The 6,284-nt window shown below is 39.3% G+C and overlaps 1 long non-coding RNA gene across 2 annotated transcripts in view; it reads right to left on the reverse strand.

Annotated features, from left to right (window-relative positions):
* The window catches only part of LOC123583231, a 42,428-nt gene extending 37,800 nt beyond the window's left edge, over positions 1 to 4,628 (reverse strand). For both annotated transcript variants that reach the window (XR_006704796.1, XR_006704795.1), the window contains exon 1: positions 4,398 to 4,628. This is a non-coding gene — a long non-coding RNA (uncharacterized LOC123583231). The remainder of the gene's footprint in view (positions 1 to 4,397) is intronic.
* Positions 4,629 to 6,284: the final 1,656 nt, after the last annotated feature.

Here is a 6,284-nt window from a genome sequence, read left to right on the forward strand (position 1 = left end):
TAAAGTGAGTTCTTGTCCTGAGTATGCAATTGAAGTAGATTTCTGAGGTCCCTTCCTACTTGGACATACAGTACAGGATTTCTACTAGGTATTGGTGCCCTGATAATGGTGATGAAAACCCTGGAAACTACGTATGGAGTGCTTAGGCCAGACACTGTGCTAAGAATTCTTCTTGAGTTGTTCCCCACAATCTTCATATATTGTATGTATACCATTACGTACACTGCTAGGAGGCAGTGAACTCGTAGGGTTTCACTGCAACACGTGTGCCCTTAAACACTGTGCAAAATTGTGATATTCTCAACTTATATCAGTTTATTCTTTTAAGGACGGAACACAGCACTCTGCAAATAGACCCAACTCTTAATTATTCACATTTAATGACTATGATTACCCTGAGGTTGCAGTTGGCATCATCAGAAGCCCTAGCTCCAAAGCACTTAAAGGCTCTTTGCCAGTTCTCTTTTTGTTATGGGCTCCTTGGACTTGGAGGGGAAAGATGGCAGCAATTACCAAGGAGACAGTGTCCTCAGAAAAGCCACACCCACCTCTAAGAGGCAACATCTGAACAGGGTAATGGACTGGAGACAGAAATGCATTCTAGCTTTTAAAAAAAGTACATGGTAGGATATCAGCAAAAATGTAGTGAGGAGCTCTGAAAATTCTCTCCTCCATAAAACCAATGAAAAACTGGCAAAAATAACCAGAATCAACTTTTTAGAACTTTGAAAATTAACTTCAGGCCTGCGGCAGTCTGGGGGACATTTATTTTAGAAAGAAGGATGAATCTCTGTAAGAGTAGTGAACACTATGACATTGTAATTTTCCCTGTTCTCATCCTTCCTCTCCAGTTTCATAGAAGACTTAAAAACCAAGAGTCTGCAATTATTGTGAAAACCAGCAGTCGAGCAGCCACTGGAGGGGGGTAGAATGGGATTGGAGTTCTTTCAAAGCTGAATCCCCAGAGAACTGTCATTATTTGACTTGTCTGTCAGGTCCTGGAGACCCCACTTGCAAGGCTATCTTTATTTGACCTGACTGGAAGCTGCCCAGTGTGAAAGGCTTTGTTGAGGGGCGCCTGGGTGGCGCAGTCGGTTAAGCGTCCGACTTCAGCCAGGTCACGATCTCGCGATCCGTGAGTTCGAGCCCCGTGTCGGGCTCTGGGCTGATGGCTCAGAGCCTGGAGCCTGTTTCCGATTCTGTGTCTCCCTCTCTCTCTGCTCCTCCCCCGTTCATGCTCTGTCTCTCTCTGTCCCAAAAATAAATAAAAACGTTGAAAAAAAAAATTAAAAAAAAAAAAAAAAAAAAAAAGGCTTTGTTGAAAACAATTAGAGGCAATTGATTATTTTTGTGGCTGCTTGAGGGAGAGGATAGCACTTGGGGCAAACAGAAGGCTGAACAAAAAACTTAACGGAGGGAATGAGATTTCCTTCGGCCTTTGAAAAGCTCCAACACAGTACTGGGAGTCTAGAAGGCCAAAGGCAGGTGTGGAGTTGTGTACAAGCTCAGGGCTTTCTACATGCTCAGGAAGAATGCGAAGAGACTGTAGACTCTTATCTCAGGATGATCATGAGGCTCTGCATAAGCGAGAAGTCAGTTGTCTACTGCCTGTCTGAATATTGATGCTGTGCCCCAACATTTATACAGAACCCATTGGCCAAGACTGATAGATTTATCGGTTCCAAGTGTTTAAGGAAATCACTGTTCAACCATTCACTGACCACGAAACTAACCAAGCAGAGACTCCAGTGGCAAGACACAACAAAAAATACAGACTTTACTGAATTAATTCATAAAAGTCACTAAACAAAGAAACATCAAACACTGACAACAGCAAATCCTGGGGAGCAGGAGAGAGACCGATTTGAAGAGTTACCCCATTATATTATTACTTAAAACTACTTGTATGTTCAGATGACAAGATCTTATATGTAGAAACCCAAAGGAATCCGCAAAGGAAATATTAGAGCTATCTTAGTCCATTCAGGCTACTGTAACAAAATATCACTGACTGGGTGGCTTATGAAAACACAGTTATTTTTCACAGTTTGGAGGCCAAAAGTCTGAGATCAGAGTGCCAGCGTTGTCAGGTAAAGTCAATGCTTCTGGGTCCCAGACATCTTTTCATAACTTTACATGGTGAAAGGGCTAGAGATCTCTCTGAAGCCTCTTTTGTAAGACACTGATCCTATTCGTGAGGATTTCACCCTCATGACTTAAGGACACCCCAAAGGTCCCACCTCCAAATATCATCACGTTAGGGGGTAGGACTTAAAAATATGAGTTTTGGGGTGGATACAACCATTCAGACCACAGCAAGAACTTAATAAATGAGTTTATCAAGACTGCTGGACACGGGATCAATATACAAAAAATTAATTGTATTTTATATACCAGTAATGAGAAAAACTGAAAATGAAATTAAGAAAATAATTCCTGGGGCGCCTGGGTGGCGCAGTCGGTTGAGCGTCTGACTTCGCTCAGGTCACGATCTCATGGTCCGTGAGTTCGAGCCCCGCATCAGGCTCTGTGCTGACATCTCAGAGCCTGGAGCCTGCTTCAGATTCTGTGTCTCCCTCTCTCTCTGGCCCTCCCCCCGTTCATGCTCTGTCTCTCTCTGTCTCAAAAATAAATAAATGTTAAAAAAAAGAAAAAAAAAAAAAGAAAATAATTCCTTTGCTATAGCATCAAAAAGAGGAAAATAGGAATAAATTTAACAAAGGAATAAACTTAACTAAGGAAGTGCAAGACTTGTACATTGAAAATTATAAGACATTGTTTAAAGCAATTAAAGAAAACCAAAATAAATGGAAAGACATCCTGTGTTCATGGATTAGAATTCTAATGCAAATTGAATACAATCCCTATCAAAATCCGAACTGGTTTCTTTGCAGAAATGGACGAGCTAATCCTAAAATTTATATGAAAACGCAAGGGACCCAAAATAGCCAAAACCATCTTGGAAAAGAAAACCAAAGTTGCAGGACTGACACATCCTGATTTCAAAACCTACAGCAAAGAACTGTTGTCAGGCAAACATCCTTATAACTACCATTAGATTAAGAAATAGATTTCTTTCCCAGCCTCTCCAGAGGCTCTCCTTATGTCCCACCTCAATTTTAACCCTTTCCCACATAACAATAATAATCACACCTTCAACTTTTATAGTAAATTCTTCTTGGCATATCTCTACAGTTTTATCACCAAAGTGTACATCCCTAACTCTACACTGGTTCCAGACAGTTCAAGTGGTAAAAGATTAAAGACCTGAGGTAAGGCAGGTCTAACCCTCTTCCTATGATCTTGATGGTGATCAGCAAGTAGAGGATTACCAGTATCCATTTCCTCCTATTGCACCAACAAATTCACTGGGAAGGCAGATTAAAATCGTTGGATATTTCAAGGTATTTGAGGTAACTATTCTCATTTTCCCTGTTCCCCATTATAATAAAAACAAGGTTTTGATACTGAAACTCACAAAACAATCCTACTGTCTTCTATGTGTATGGCTGAAACCTCTTTCTCTATCCTGTGTATTTCTCATTAAACAATGCATCAAGAGTCCATTAGAAATGAGCTTCACTTCCTTTCAGGACAATCCATTCCACAAGTGCCAATGCTGACATTTGGAAGGTAGAAGTTTATTATGACACCACAATGACAGCAGAGGTTATATTTGGGATGATATCTATTATTTTTTTACTTCTTGCATTTTTTCTCCCTAAATCTTTTTGTTTGGAGCTACCCTTCCCTCATTCCTTGTGGTGCCTTTGAGGCTTATCATTGTGTGTTTTATTCCTATTCCTTCTGCAGGCATAGGGGTGACATAAGACCATACTGGAAAATCAGAATATTCATTTCATTTGGCCACCATGGTGGGTTTTAAAAATGGGCTTGAAAGTCAAACTGAGCCCATAAGAATCTTCCTTCAGATATGAATACAGAGGCTGGGAGAAAGGATTTTTTTTCCCTCCTCTAGAATCATAAGCTGGTAGACCAAAATCTCCTGACAGTCATCGGCCTGACAGTCTCGGGTATATGGATGAAACTGTTTGAAGAGTTAAGCATCTGAACACAGAAAAGCAGAGCCAAAAGATGGACCAAGTATCTTAATGAAAGAATTTTTCTTATTGAATCGAGCTATGCTGGAAGTTAGGCCAACCTATGAATCAACTTGTATTTGTCAGAGATGGCTCTGTAACAAATTATGCCAAAACTCAGTGGCTTAAAAGAACATTTATTATCTCCCGTATTTTCTGATAGGGATCTGGGAATGATGAAACTGGGTGGTTCTGGCTTTAAATGTCTCAGGAGTATGCAGGCAAGATGTCACAGGGGTTTCAGTCCTCTAAAGACTTGACAGGTTAGAGAACCCACTTCTAACACAGTTCACTTACCTGGCTGTTGGCTGGAGTCCTCAGCTCCTCACAAGGTGGACCTGTCTGCAAAACATGGTAACCTCCTCCTGAGTGAGTAATCCAAGAGAGAGCAAGGAAGAAGCCACGGTACCTTTTGTGACTTAGCCTCCAAAGCCACAGACCTTTACTTTCACTTTTCCTATTTGTCAAAAGCAAGTCACTGAGTTTGTCCACATTCCAGAGGAAACTGCAACCCAGCTGCCTGAGAACCAGATGACACCCTCTCCATGCTCCACAGAAGTTATGAGTTCCTATGAATGGTTGCTGGCTAAGGTTGGTTGCTTAAGCCTGCAGATCCAGAGTGGTATATCTGCTCATTGGAACCTGGGCAAATTATAAAAATTAATTAACTTCATGAGTGTTTGAGAAGTGCAAGGGCTTTCTGTGCTCTATAGTATAGGAGACAACCCAGAAGTTCCAGTGTTCTTGGCACTGGAACAGGTGCCAAGAGGGCAAGATGCCACATCAAATTAATTCATGAATACAGGGGTGAAAGGAAACGGTACTCAAAGGCTTATCATGAAAAGTTATCAGTCTCTTATCCCAGCTCTTCTACTTGACTCCCTTCAGTCTCATTTCTCAGTCAACTGTTGAAAATGTCTATTTCTTCTGCCATTGCATCCATCTTTCCACTTCTTACTTTTAATTTTACATATTGTCTGCCAACATTGTGTTATGATAAATAAGACAGCTTGTTCCTTCTCCATTTCACTCACTCTACACCACTAATATAATTGCCCCACAAATTTAGCTTTCATCCATAATCAGAGTTTCCACTATTATGATCATCAATTACTATTTACTGCTGAATTTATGTTTCCTTTCTTGTTCAACTGATCCTGGAGTCAGCTGTTTGACATTTTTTCCCATTTAGCTTTAAATATATATACATATATATGTATGTATATATGTATATATATATATTCAAATATATATATGCACACACACAGCCTTATTTTTATATGCCATTTTAAAAAAATATATCTATATATTGATTTTTAGGTGTTCAAATAGTCCCCTTCCATTTTGTTCACTGAAGACCTCCCTTTCAGGACTTTCTACTTACCTGCTTCAGTATGAACTGGTTGTTCTTCATTTGAAACCTCTCTGTTTGAGTCCTTATACATCTTAGAATGTCTCTAGGTTCTCCTCACTTATAGAGTAGATAAGCATAGAATTGTAAAGCCCTCAGAATTTTTAAGGTATTCTTCAATTATGTTCTATGTTCTGATTGCTGTTAAGAAGTTCAATGGAATTCTAATTTTTCTCTCTGGAAACCGTTAGGACCTTCATCTCTTGTGTTCTTAAAACTCACCATGATGTTGGATTTCTTATTAAGTTTGATAGGCACTCAATGGACCCTTTAATCTGTAGAATCATGCCCTTTAGTTCTGGGACCTCATCTTCTTATATTATTTCTTTCAAAATAATATTATATTATTTATATTATTTCTTTCAAAATTTTTTTTCTCCACAGTTTTACTCTAATCTCTCCTTTTAGAGATCTTATTAGTCAGATATTAGACTTCCTAGTCCATTCTTCTTAGTTTTTTATGTTTCCACTTCTATTTCCATAGCTTTAAAAAATTACTGAAGTATAATTGTCATACAATGTTATATTGGTGTGTTCAGGTTCACAACACATTGATATTTCCATAGATTTTCATTTTTTAATGATTTCTTGAATGCAATATCACAACGTTTCTGTAGCAGATTTGTAAGTGGTCTCCATGATGTGTTAAGTGATTCTCCCAAGGATACCACTTCCTGGTATTCTTTGCATGATACCCTTCTCTTTAGTGTGGCTGGGACCTGAAAAAATTTCTAATAAATGGAATGAATGTGACACAGGGGCTAGGATGCATG

Source organism: Leopardus geoffroyi, chromosome B3 (assembly GCF_018350155.1).
Source record: "Leopardus geoffroyi isolate Oge1 chromosome B3, O.geoffroyi_Oge1_pat1.0, whole genome shotgun sequence".
Lineage (NCBI taxonomy): Eukaryota > Metazoa > Chordata > Mammalia > Carnivora > Felidae > Leopardus > Leopardus geoffroyi.